Source organism: Oncorhynchus clarkii, chromosome 28, assembly GCF_045791955.1.
Source record: "Oncorhynchus clarkii lewisi isolate Uvic-CL-2024 chromosome 28, UVic_Ocla_1.0, whole genome shotgun sequence".
In the NCBI taxonomy this organism is placed as follows: Eukaryota; Metazoa; Chordata; class Actinopteri; order Salmoniformes; family Salmonidae; genus Oncorhynchus; species Oncorhynchus clarkii.
This window is the reverse complement of record NC_092174.1, coordinates 40,064,310-40,077,803: the sequence shown is the minus strand read 5'-3', so window position 1 is coordinate 40,077,803 and position 13,494 is coordinate 40,064,310. Positions and strand designations below refer to the sequence as shown.

Below are 13,494 nucleotides of genomic sequence, written 5' to 3'. Positions count from 1 at the left end.
TGCAGTTGCTGGCCGTGCAGTTTCCATACCAGGTGGTGATACAGCCCGACAGGATGCTCTCAATTGTGCATCTGTAAAAGTTTGTGAGTGTTTTTGGTGACAAGCCACATTTCTTCAACCTCTCTTCACCACACTGTCTGTGTGGGTGGACCATTTCAGTTTGTCCATGATGTGTAAGCAGAGGAACTTAAAACTTTCCACTACTCTCCCGTCGATGTGGATAGGGGGCTGCTCCCTCTGCTGTTTCCTGAAGTCCACGATCATCTCCTTTGTTTTGTTGACGTTGAGTGTGAGGTTATTTTCCTGACCCCACACTCCGAGTGCTTCACCTCCTCCCTGTAGGCCGTCTCGTCGTTGTTGGTAATCAAGCCTACCACTGTAGTGTCGTCTGCAAACTTGATGATTGAGTTGGAGGCGTGCATGGCCACACAGTCATGGGTGAACAGGGAGTACAGGAAAGGGCTGATCCTCCCCCAGTGTGGGACCCCTGTGTTGAAGATCAGCATAGTGGAGATGTTGTTTCTTACCCTCACCACATGGGGGTGGCCCGTCAGAAAGTCCTGGACCCAATTGCACAGGGTGGGGTCTCGAGCTTAATGACAAGTTTGGAAGGTACTATGGTGTTAAATGCTGAGCTGTGATCGATGAACAGCATTCTTACATACAGTGCCTTGCGAAAGTATTCGGCCCCCTTGAACTTTGCGACCTTTTGCCACATTTCAGGCTTCAAACATAAATATATAAAACTGTATTTTTTTGTGAAGAATCAACAACAAGTGGGACACAATCATGAAGTGGAACGACATTTATTGGATATTTCAAACTTTTTTAACAAATCCAAAACTGAAAAATTGGGCGTGCAAAATTATTCAGCCCCCTTAAGTTAATACTTTGTAGCGCCACCTTTTGCTGCGATTACAGTTGTAAGTCGCTTGGGGTATGTCTCTATCAGTTTTGCACATCGAGAGACTGACATTTTTTCCCATTCCTCCTTGCAAAACAGCTCGAGCTCAGTGAGGTTGGATGGAGAGCATTTGTGAACAGCAGTTTTCAGTTCTTCCCACAGATTCTCGATTGGATTCAGGTCTGGACTTTGACTTGGCCATTCTAACACCTGGATATGTTTATTTTTGAACCATTCCATTGTAGATTTTGCTTTATGTTTTGGAACATTGTCTTGTTGGAAGACAAATCTCCGTCCCAGTCTCAGGTCTTTTGCAGTCTCCATCAGGTTTTCTTCCAGAATGGTCCTGTATTTGGCTCCATCCATCTTCCCATCAATTTTAACCATCTTCCCTGTCCCTGCTGAAGAAAAGCAGGCCCAAACCATGATGCTGCCACCACCATGTTTGACAGTGGGGATGGTGTGTTCAGGGTGATGAGCTGTGTTGCTTTTACGCCAAACATAACGTTTTGCATTGTTGCCAAAAAGTTCAATTTTGGTTTCATCTGACCAGAGCACCTTCTTCCACATGTTTGTTGTGTCTCCCAGGTGGCTTGTGGCAAACTTTAAACAACACTTTTTATGGATATCTTTAAGAAATGGCTTTCTTCTTGCCACTCTTCCATAAAGGCCAGATTTGTGCAATATACGACTGATTGTTGTCCTATGGACAGAGTCTCCCACCTCAGCTGTAGATCTCTGCAGTTCATCCAGAGTGATCATGGGCCTCTTGGCTGCATCTCTGATCAGTCTTCTCCTTGTATGAGCTGAAAGTTTAGAGGGACGGCCAGGTCTTGGTAGATTTGCAGTGGTCTGATACTCCTTCCATTTCAATATTATCGCTTGCACAGGGCTCCTTGGGATGTTTAAAGCTTGGGAAATATTTTTTGTATCCAAATCCGGCTTTAAACTTCTTCACAACAGTATCTCGGACCTGCCTGGTGTGTTCCTTGTTCTTCATGATGCTCTCTGCGCTTTTAACGGACCTCTGAGACTATCACAGTGCAGGTGCATTTATACGGAGACTTGATTACACACAGGTGGATTGTATTTATCATCATTAGTCATTTAGGTCAACATTGGATCATTCAGAGATCCTCACTGAACTTCTAGAGAGAGTTTGCTGCACTGAAAGTAAAGGTGCTGAATAATTTTGCACACACAATTATTCAGTTTTTGATTTGTTAAAAAAGTTTGAAATATCCAATAAATGTCGTTCCACTTCATGATTGTGTCCCATTCTTCACAAAAAAATACTGATCTGCTCTTCCTTCACAACAGGTCTTCCTTCACAACAGTCTGCTCTTCCTTCACAACAGTCTGCTCTTCCTTCACAACAGTCTGCTCTTCCTTCACAACAGTCTGCTCTTCCTTCACAACAGTCTGCTCTTCCTTCACAACAGTCTGCTCTGCCCTTCCTTCACAACAGTCTGCTCTGCTCTTCCTTCTCAACAGTCTGCTCTTCCTTCACAACAGTCTGCTCTTCCTTCACAACAGTCTCCTCTTCCTTCACAACAGTCTGCTCTGCTCTTCCTCCACAACAGGTCTGCTCTGCTCTTCCTTCACAGCAGGTCTGCTCTGCTCATCCTTCACAACAGGTCTGCTCTGCCCTTCCTTCACAACAGTCTGCTCTGCTCTTCCTTCACAACACTCTGCTCTGCTCTTCCTTCACAACAGGTCTGCTCTGCCCTTCCTTCACAACAGTCTGCTCTTCCTTCACAACAGGTCTGCTCTGCTCTTCCTTCACAACTGGTCTGCTCTGCACTTCCTTCACAACAGTCTGCTCTTCCTTCCCAACAGTCTGCTCTTCCTTCACAACAGTCTGCTCTTCCTTCACAACAGTCTGCTCTTCCTTCACAACAGTCTGCTCTTCCTTCACAACAGTCTGCTCTGCTCTTCCTCCACAACAGGTCTGCTCTGCTCTTCCTTCACAGCAGGTCTGCTCTGCTCATCCTTCACAACAGGTCTGCTCTGCCCTTCCTTCACAACAGTCTGCTCTGCTCTTCCTTCACAACAGTCTGCTCTGCTCTTCCTTCACAACAGGTCTGCTCTGCCCTTCCTTCACAACAGTCTGCTCTTCCTTCACAACAGGTCTGCTCTGCTCTTCCTTCACAACTGGTCTGCTCTGCACTTCCTTCACAACAGTCTGCTCTTCCTTCCCAACAGTCTGCTCTTCCTTCACAACAGTCTGCTCTTCCTTCACAACAGTCTGCTCTTCCTTCACAACAGTCTGCTCTTCCTTCACAACAGTCTGCTCTGCCCTTCCTTCACAACAGTCTGCTCTGCTCTTCCTTCACAACAGTCTGCTCTTCCTTCACAACAGTCTGCTCTTCCTTCACAACAGTCTCTTCTTCCTTCACAACAGTCTGCTCTGCTCTTCCTCCACAACAGGTCTGCTCTGCTCTTCCTTCACAGCAGGTCTGCTCTGCTCATCCTTCACAACAGGTCTGCTCTGCCCTTCCTTCACAACAGTCTGCTCTGCTCTTCCTTCACAACAGTCTGCTCTGCTCTTCCTTCACAACAGGTCTGCTCTACCCTTCCTTCACAACAGTCTGCTCTTCCTTCACAACAGGTCTGCTCTGCTCTTCCTTCACAACTGGTCTGCTCTGCACTTCCTTCACTACAGTCTGCTCTTCCTTCCCAACAGTCTGCTCTTCCTTCACAGTAGTCTGCTCTGCTCTGCTCTTCCTTCACAACAGTCTGCTCTTCCTTCACAACAGTCTGCTCTTCCTTCACAACAGTCTGCTCTGCTCTTCCTTCACAACAGTCTGCTCTTCCTTCACAGCAGTCTGCTCTGCTCTTCATTCACAACAGTATGTTCTTCCTTCCCAACAGTCTGCTCTTCCTTCCCAACAGTCTGCTCTTCCTTCACAACAGTCTGCTCTTCCTTCACAACAGTCTGCTCTGCTCTTCCTTCACAACAGTCTGCTCTTCCTTCACAGCAGTCTGCTCTGCTCTTTCTTCACAACAGCCTGCTCTTCCTTCACAACAGTCTGCTCTTCCTTCACAACAGTCTGCTCTTCCTTCACAACAGTCTGCTCTTCCTTCACAACAGTCTCCTCTTCCTTCACAACAGTCTGCTCTGCTCTTCCTCCACAACAGGTCTGCTCTGCTCTTCCTTCACAACAGGTCTGCTCTGCCCTTCCTTCACAACAGTCTGCTCTGCTCTTCCTTCACAACAGTCTGCTCTGCTCTTCCTTCACAACAGGTCTGCTCTGCCCTTCCTTCACAACAGTCTGCTCTTCCTTCACAACAGGTCTGCTCTGCTCTTCCTTCACAACTGGTCTGCTCTGCACTTCCTTCACAACAGTCTGCTCTTCCTTCCCAACAGTCTGCTCTTCCTTCACAGTAGTCTGCTCTGCTCTGCTCTTCCTTCACAACAGTCTGCTCTTCCTTCACAACAGTCTGCTCTTCCTTCACAACAGTCTGCTCTGCTCTTCCTTCACAACAGTCTGCTCTTCCTTCACAGCAGTCTGCTCTGCTCTTCATTCACAACAGTCTGTTCTTCCTTCCCAACAGTCTGCTCTTCCTTCCCAACAGTCTGCTCTTCCTTCACAACAGTCTGCTCTTCCTTCACAACAGTCTGCTCTGCTCTTCCTTCACAACAGTCTGCTCTTCCTTCACAGCAGTCTGCTCTGCTCTTTCTTCACAACAGCCTGCTCTTCCTTCACAACAGTCTGCTCTTCCTTCACAACAGTCTGCTCTTCCTTCACAGCAGTCTGCTCTGCTCTTCCTTCACAACAGTCTGCTCTGCTCTTCCTTCACAACAGTCTGCTCTGCTCTTCCTTCACAACAGTCTGCTCTTCCTTCACAACATTCTGCTCTTCCTTCACAGCAGTCTGCTCTGCTCTTCCTTCTCAACAGTCTGCTCTGCTCTTCCTTCACAACAGGTCTGCTCTGCACTTCCTTCACAACAGGTCTGCTCTGCCCTTCCTTTACAACAGTCTGTTCTGCTCTTCCTTCACAACAGTCTGCTCTGCTCTTCCTTCACAACAGTCTGCTCTGCTCTTCCTTCACAACAGTCTGCTCTGCTCTTCCTTCACAACAGTCTGCTCTTCCTTCACAACAGGTCTGCTCTGCTCTTCCTTCACAACAGGTCTGCTCTGCCCTTCCTTCACAACAGTCTGCTCTTCCTTCACAACAGTCTGCTCTGCTCTTCCTTCACAACAGTCTGCTCTTCCTTCACAACAGTCTGCTCTGCTCTTCCTTCACAACAGGTCTGCTCTGCCCTTCCTTCACAACAGTCTGCTCTTCCTTCACAACAGTCTGCTCTGCCCTTCCTTCACAACAGTCTGCTCTGCTCTTCCTTCACAACAGTCTGCTCTTCCTTCACAACAGTCTGCTCTTCCTTCACAACAGGTCTGCTCTGCTCTTCCTTCACAACAGGTCTGCTCTGCTCTTCCTTCACAACAGGTCTGCTCTGCTCTTCCTTCACAACAGGTCTGCTCTGCTCTTCCTTCACAACAGGTCTGCTCTGCTCTTCCTTCACAACAGGTCTGCTCTGCCCTTCCTTCACAACAGGTCTGCTCTGCTCTTCCTTCACAACAGGTCTGCTTTGCCCTTCCTTCACAACAGGTCTGCTCTGCTCTTCCTTCACAACAGGTCTGCTCTGCTCTTCCTTCACAACAGTCTGCTCTGCTCTTCCTTCACAACAGGTCTGCTCTGCTCTGCAAAGCGCAAAAGTAGGCCAATGTTTTCTCTGACCTCAGCAGAGGCCGCATGGCAGTAAATGCTGTACAGCCTCTGTAGACAGCAGATTGAACATGCAGAGCCTTTTAGTCTACAACTGTTGTTTACCAAGCATGTGACACATTCCATTTGGTTAGATTGTATACATATTTGGGAGTCAGACTATATCACATCAGTGTTGTTCAGGTGAATATCCATTCTGAAACCAAGGAGACAAAATGTACATGTGTAATCAATGGTGATGATGATATGAGCTTACAAATAACATTTGAATGCAAAATGATTGTGACAGCCAGTGCTTACTATAACAACAAGTGTGAGAGGAGGTATAGTAGATAATAATGATAACAACAACAGGAAGTTAACCCAAGTGCATGTTTATTTGAAGTCAACAACTGAATCGGTATAGTAACAAAAAAGCTAATACTGTATGAACAGATTAGAACAGCCAACGGAGACGGAACTCAGCATTATGACATCATCACCATAGTGCAGTCGGGCCTTGATGACATCATTAGCTGTAGTACACATTAGGTAACGTCCATCACAGCACTGTTCCCATGTGATATGGATAGTTATTCAAAAGGAAGACTTATCATCCGAAAAGAACACTAAGAAAATAGACTCCTCATTAAAACAATAACATTGGTGGAAAATAACACAGATAGTGTCCACATCCCTAAAAAGAACCTTATTTGCTACATAGTGCACTAGGAAGTACTATGGGTCCAGGTCAAACGTAGGGCGCTATATAGTGACTAGGGTTCCTTTTTGGGACGCATCTAGTGTCTCCAGAGTCTGTTTGGGTCTATCATTATACATACCTTACACTCATACACACACACATGCAACCACACTGTAGTCACAGACCACATGTATCCCATGCATATGTGTGTGTGTGTGTGTGTGTGTGTGTGTGTGTGTGTGTGTGTGTGTGTGTGTGTGTGTGTGTGTGTGTGTGTGTGTGTGTATCAGTGTGCTTGTAAGAATAACAGGTCAAGGCAACACTATATAGCCTACATGAAATGATATAAACATGTCAGACTGTCAAAACAATGAGCCAAAGCTCTCCTCTAACCTTTCAGTGTTGAATATCTATTCAAGAAAAAAAAAAAAATAATCAATTGAATTGAAAGTAATACATTTAAAAGTATGCACACCTTCCTTAAACAAAAATATAAACATAAAAATATATTCCTTAACATTCTACAAAAGAAGAAGAGAGAGGAGGGGAGAGAGAGTTCCCCCACTACTGGTACAGGAGAGAGTTCCCCCACTATTGGTACAGGAGAGAGAGTTCCCCCCACTACTGGTACAGGAGAGAGTTCCCCCCACTACTGGTACAGGAGAGAGTTCCCCCCACTACTGGCACAGGAGAGAGAGTTCCCCCACTACTGGCACAGGAGAGAGTTCTCTCCACTACTGGCACAGGAGAGAGTTCCCCCACTACTGGTACAAGAGAGAGTTCCCCCACTACTGGCACAGGAGAGAGTTCCCTCCACTACTGGTACAGGAGAGAGTTCCCCCCCACTACTGGTACAGGAGAGAGAGTTCCCCCCACTACTGGTACAGGAGAGAGAGTTCCCCCCACTACTGGTACAGGAGAGAGAGTTCCCCCCACTACTGGTACAGGAGAGAGAGTTCCCCCCACTACTGGTACAGGAGAGAGAGTTCCCCCCACTACTGGTACAGGAGAGAGAGTTCCCCCCACTACTGGTACAGGAGAGAGTTCCCTCCACTACTGGCACAGGAGAGAGTTCCCCCCACTACTGGTACAGGAGAGAGAGTTCCCCCCACTACTGGTACAGGAGAGAGAGTTCCCCCCACTACTGGTACAGGAGAGAGAGTTCCCCCCACTACTGGTACAAGAGAGAGTTCCCCCCACTACTGGCACAGGAGAGAGAGTTCCCCCCACTACTGGTACAGGAGAGAGAGTTCCCCCCACTACTGGTACAGGAGAGAGTTCCCCCACTATTGGTACAGGAGAGAGAGTTCCCCCCACTACTGGTACAGGAGAGAGAGTTCCCTCCACTACTGGTACAGGAGAGAGAGTTCCCCCCACTACTGGTACAGGAGAGAGTTCCCCCACTATTGGTACAGGAGAGAGAGTTCCCCCCAATACTGGTACAGGAGAGAGAGTTCCCCCACTACTGGTACAGGAGAGAGAGTTCCCCCCACTACTGGTACAGGAGAGAGAGTTCCCCCCACTACTGGTACAAGAGAGAGTTCCCCCCACTACTGGTACAGGAGAGAGTTCCCCCACTATTGGTACAGGAGAGAGAGTTCCCCCCACTACTGGTACAGGAGAGAGTTCCCCCCACTATTGGTACAGGAGAGAGAGTTCCCCCCACTACTGGTACAGGAGAGAAAGTTCCCTCCACTACTGGTACAGGAGAGAAAGTTCCCCCCACTACTGGTACGGGAGAGAAAGTACCCTCCACTACTGGTACAGGAGAGAAAGTTCCCTCCACTACTGGTACAGGAGAGAAAGTTCCCCCCACTACTGGTACAGGAGAGAAAGTTCCCCCCACTACTGGTACAGGAGAGAAAGTACCCTCCAATACTGGTACAGGAGAGAGAGTACCCTCCACTACTGGTACAGAAGAAAGAGCAGAGATGTGGAGAGACATGAGGTTTTGTCCGAATACCCATAGTAGGCCGTTTGAGTATGCAAAAAAAAAGTTTAATAGTAAGCGACATTTGGAAAAACGAAGTGCCTGGATGTCATACTCATTTCGGTTTTGACAACAGCTGATCAGTTAGATATGGGGAGGAGTTACCTACAGACATCAACAAATAGCGGGACACTACTTAATCGCACGAGGCATTCTCAGTATGTGAAAATGTATTTTATGTATTTTTTTTACGCCTATGTGCGTTTGTCTCTGAATCGAGTATGGTTTAAATACCAGGATGTTTGTCTCATTTCGGGTCTTCATCTAGTAGAATTCGATGCACACTTCCACAATCCATTAGAAGAGGAGAGCTGCCAGTGATAGGCCCTAGTACACTTCAAGTAGCCAAACAACAAAACTAGGCTACTTAATTGGGAAGATGCCAAATAGCGAGTCAGCACCCGAGACTCGGGATGTGGCTGCGTTATTGATGTTATGATAATCAGGCCTTTTGATTTTAAGATGGGGATTGTTTTAGATCTGTAGGTTAGGCTACCTATTTCATTATTTAATTTACGGATCAAGCCTTAGCTAATGATCGGTGCTTTAGTTCATTATGTTGCTGTTCAGCGGTTCTGAATTTTGTCCACGTGTTTCTGTGCAGTAGCCTTTTTGATTTGAACATTTTAAAAGTATTGGTGTGTGTACTAGGCTATTTGATAGAATTGATTTATGTTACAGCACTTTGGGTTCACTAGAAATATGTTGAAATTGAAGAAATGTTTCTGTCTTCAGTCCTGTTTAACTAGGACAGATGGGATATACTAGATTACGTGGAATGTGATAGTCTGTCTGTAACCAGCCTGACTCCATTCCTATTATTTTCATGGTATAGAGAATTTAATCAAATTGTAAATGAGCTATTATCAGGTTGGTTAATGTTGTGCATGTCTGTTGAATTTGGAAAAATCCACCTACACTCAGCCAGTGTGCCCCTGACTATCTGTAAATAAATAAATTAAATGGTGTCGTCTGGTTTGCTTAATGTAAGGAATTTGAAATGATTTATACTTTTACTTTTCATACTTACTATATTTTAGCAATTACATTTACTTTTGGTACTTAAGTATATTTAAAACCAAATACTTTTAGACTTTTACAAAAGTAGTATTTTACTGAGTCACATTTTCTATTAAGGTACCTGATACTTTTACTCAAGTATGACAATTAAGTACTTTTTCTATCACTGGTACGCGACGATGAGTACATATTACGCAGTTTAAGTACGTACACTAGAATGGGTATTCAGACAGGGCCAGGGTCGTCCAAAGCAAGTAGAACAGAGCGGCTCGTCACTGACATCTGGTGGCAGAACGCTGTAACTGCACACAGATGCAACGAGTTCTAGTGCGTTGTGTTCTAAAATATAATAGATTTCTGTAGACAAAGAGAGTAGGACAAGCCATCAAACACCTCCATCAGCCTGTTGGATGTCTCATATAGGGGCTAGTCAACAACAGTTCTCATGGTTGGTCAAAGCTATAGTATAATCCACCTTCTATATAACTCATGCAGCCTTTTCATGCGATCACACAATTTATACAGCTTGGACAGGGTGATAGATAGATAGAAGTAAATACAGGACCAGTTGTAAACTTATAGTGAGAACTACATCCTCCCCAGTGAAGAAGAGTGCTTGAAAATATGTCTTTACGACCACTTTTTATCACTGGGTTAGGATCTGTGGAGCAGACAGACATTCCTGGTTACAACTCATCCGTTGAAAGGTCAAAGGTTATGTAAAGATTGGGATTACCTAGGAAATGGAAACTCCTCCCTGAAACAAGTGAGCGAGCCATATGAATGCCTTGTGATTGACTGACACCAACACACCTCATTTTGTGACAGACCACAGGAGGTTGGTGGCATCTTAATTGGGGAGGACAGGCTTGTGGGAATGGCTGGAGTGGAATCAGTGGAACGGTATCACATACACCAAATACATGGTTTCCATGTGTTTGATGCCCTTCCACTCACTCCTATCCAGCCATTATCATGAGCAATCCTCCCCTCAGCAGCTTCCACTGTGACAGACACACCTATATGTCCGGTCAGCAGACATCTCTCGCTCTCTCTCTCTCTCCCTCTCCCTCTCCCTCTCTCCCTCTTCCTCTCCCTCTCTCTCTCTCCCTCTCCCTCTCCCTCCCTCCCTCCCTCCCTCCCTCCCTCCCTCCCTCCCTCCCTCCCTCTACTGTAGCTTATTATGACAAAAGTCACTCGACTGGCTTTTCCCCATAGAGATCCCACTTAGTTGGATAGAGTGGCAATGGCACTGCCCATGCTATCACAGAAGAAGCCATGGCTATAGATAGGAGGTGGGCTCTCTACCTATTTCTATGGCTATTCCCATTCACAACAGCCAGGTGGCAAAATGGCAATGGAGGATGAGATAGAAGCAATCCCTGATCATTCCACGCATATCCCTGATACGACAATGCTACAGCAGAAGCAACGGACCCTCTGTCTCCAGTCCAAAAGCTGGGCTAGTGTGCTGACCGTCCACATCGGACATTAGCTCAATGTGTGAGCAAATCTAGTAATGCTCTAGCTAGCTATAACGTTATCTAAATGTGTTGTCTTGCTGAGTGTGAGGGAGACGGTTGAGGAGGTGGAAGAGAAAGGTCACAGAGATGGAGGGAGGGAGGGAGGGAGGGAGGGAGGGAGGGAGGGAGGGAGGGAGGGAGGGAGGGAGGGAGGGAGGGAGGGAGGGAGGGAGGGAGGGAGGGAGGGAGGGTGAGATTGGTTTGAAGGGACAGACGGAGGGGTACAGAAAGAGGGGAGAAGACACAGAGACAGAGAAACAGAGAGAGAGAGATGACGTTCAGTGTCAGTATGTATGCCTGAAGCAGAAAGAGAGAGTGGCCTGCTCTCTGAGCTGTACCCTGGTTAACTGCAGCTAGCCAAGCAGTCATGCCTCTTTTATTAGATTTCAGAGAATGATGTCATTTCTAAAGGTGCAGTGACTATATTAGCAATTTTACAGTAAGTGATGTCATTGGAGAATTAGTTTACTGGCCTGTGGTTGGCCAAGAGAGAGCATTCCGGGAATGCAGGCAGCAGGATGGAAGGGATGTGGTATAATTCTATTCATCAGACTTATTATAGTACCACTCAGTGATAAACTAAATAAAGCCAGAGGAAATCATGATAATTCAATCATAACAACAGGAACTCCTGTACTGACCAACATACACTGTAAACTGTTAACACTGACAGTAAGTAAACATCAGAACAAATTCATCTAAACAGAAGATCAAAACAGAATTCAAACAAATAATATGCTTTCATTTCATTGTAACATAATTGTTTATATTGATATTTTACACTCAGCATTTAAATGTAGTAAAAACAGGCAGGTTTCTAGATTCTGATTTAGATTCTATACTGTACTGGAGTTAGTAGCACACCAATAGGGATATAGGGGGAGAGAGGGAGGGGAGAAAGAGAGAGAGGAAGAGAGAGAGAGGAAGAGAGAGAGAGAGAGAGAGAGAGAGAGAGGGAGAGGGAGAGAGAGAGAGAGAGAGAGAGAGGGAGGGGAGAAAGAGAGAGAGGAAGAGAGAGAGAGGAAGAGAGAGATAGAGAGAGAGAGAGAGAGAGAGAGAGGGGGGGAAGAGAAAAGAGAGAGAGAGAGAGAGGGAGAGAGAGAGAGAGAGAGAGGGAGAGAGAGAGAGAGAGAGAGAGAGGGCGAGGGGAGAAAGAGAGAGAGGAAGAGAGAGAGAGGAAGAGAGAGAGAGAGAGAGAGAGAGAGAGAGAGAGAGGAGAGAGAGAGAGAGAGGGAGAGAGAGAGAGAGAGGGAAGGGAGAAAGAGAGAGAGAGAGAGAGAGAGAGGGAGAGAGAGGGAGAGAGAGGGAGAGAGAGAGAGAGAGGGAGAGAGAGAGAGAGAGAGAGAGGGGGGGAGAGAAAAGAGAGAGAAAGAGATGGAGAGAAAAAAGAGAGGCAGAGAGAGAAAAGAGAGAGAGTGGGGAAATGATAGTGTATTTACAGCACATCAAACATTTTCTGTTTTCTGAGTAAAAAGAATGTTATATAATTATCTATATATATATTTATATATTTATATTGAAATCCCGCACTGTGACCGCACAGGGATGCTGTTTTTGCATGGGTGTGTTGTATGGTACTGTGGTGGACTCTAGTGAGTTGTATTGTAATGTAATGTATTGTAATGTAATACATTGTAATGTAGTATATTGTAATGTAATGTGTTATGTATTGTAATGTATTGTATTGTAATGTATTGTATTGTAATGTATTATAATGCAATGTATTGTATTGTAATGTACTGTATTGTAATGTGTAGGGAATTTGGTGATGTCTGTGGATGGCACCCTATTCCCTACATAGTGCACTACATTACAGCAGGGTCCATATGACACACACACACACTACCTTTGCACTATATAGGGAATAGGGGTTGTATTTGTGTGTGTGTGTGTGTGTGTGTGTGTGTGTGTGTGTGTGTGTGTGTGTATGTGTGTGTGTGTGTGATAGAGAGAGAGAGAGAGAGAGAGGTTAATATGTACAGCAGTTATTGTTGATTGACAGATTTCTGAATCATGAGTAGGACAGTGTCACACAGAGTGTGTTCTGGTCTATAGTGTGTGAAGTATTACAGAACAGAGAGAATGACAGAGAGGGGGAATCAATTAAAGGCAGATGAGAGGGAGTGGTATATAATTGGGATCTGAAACTGTATTTCAGCATGACATGCTGGAATGTGGAGTACAATTTAGCACAAATATGTGGATTACAATTTTGCATTTGTGTCACTGAATGTGACTGGAACGTAATATGATTCTCTTAAAGATAGAATCCTTATTTGCTACATACATTGTTGGACTTATTAAATGATATGTACCCATTGATTCTAGAAGAATGACTTCTAAATGTCTCGTGAGTTTAGTTCAACTGTCGTACCCCATCAGAACCCAACATATAAGCTTGTTTATTTACTCCAATGTTTGTAAATAACGGAAATGTAAACAAACACTGTATAGACTCAAAACATGGTTAAAACTATACTGTTGATATCGTGAATGGTCAGTCCTTGCATCCATAGCTTTGTCTATGAATTTGAGAGTGGTTACATTTCTCCAGACCCATCCCTTAGCTTTTTACCAAAACAGGGGCGGGGAGGACGCTTTGTTATTGTTTCAATTAAGGATTCCAGCTTTAAATCAAGAAATC

General features: G+C 45.4%; 1 protein-coding gene across 1 annotated transcript in view; it reads right to left on the bottom strand.

The window, feature by feature from the left end:
* Positions 1 to 12,634: 12,634 nt before the first annotated feature.
* LOC139387409 (cell adhesion molecule 3-like) overlaps positions 12,635 to 13,494 on the bottom strand; it is a 117,989-nt gene continuing 117,129 nt past the window's right edge. The window contains exon 11 of the mRNA XM_071133562.1: positions 12,635 to 13,494. This exon is cut by the window's right edge and continues 577 nt beyond it. The gene's annotated coding sequence lies outside the window, so the exon portion shown is untranslated.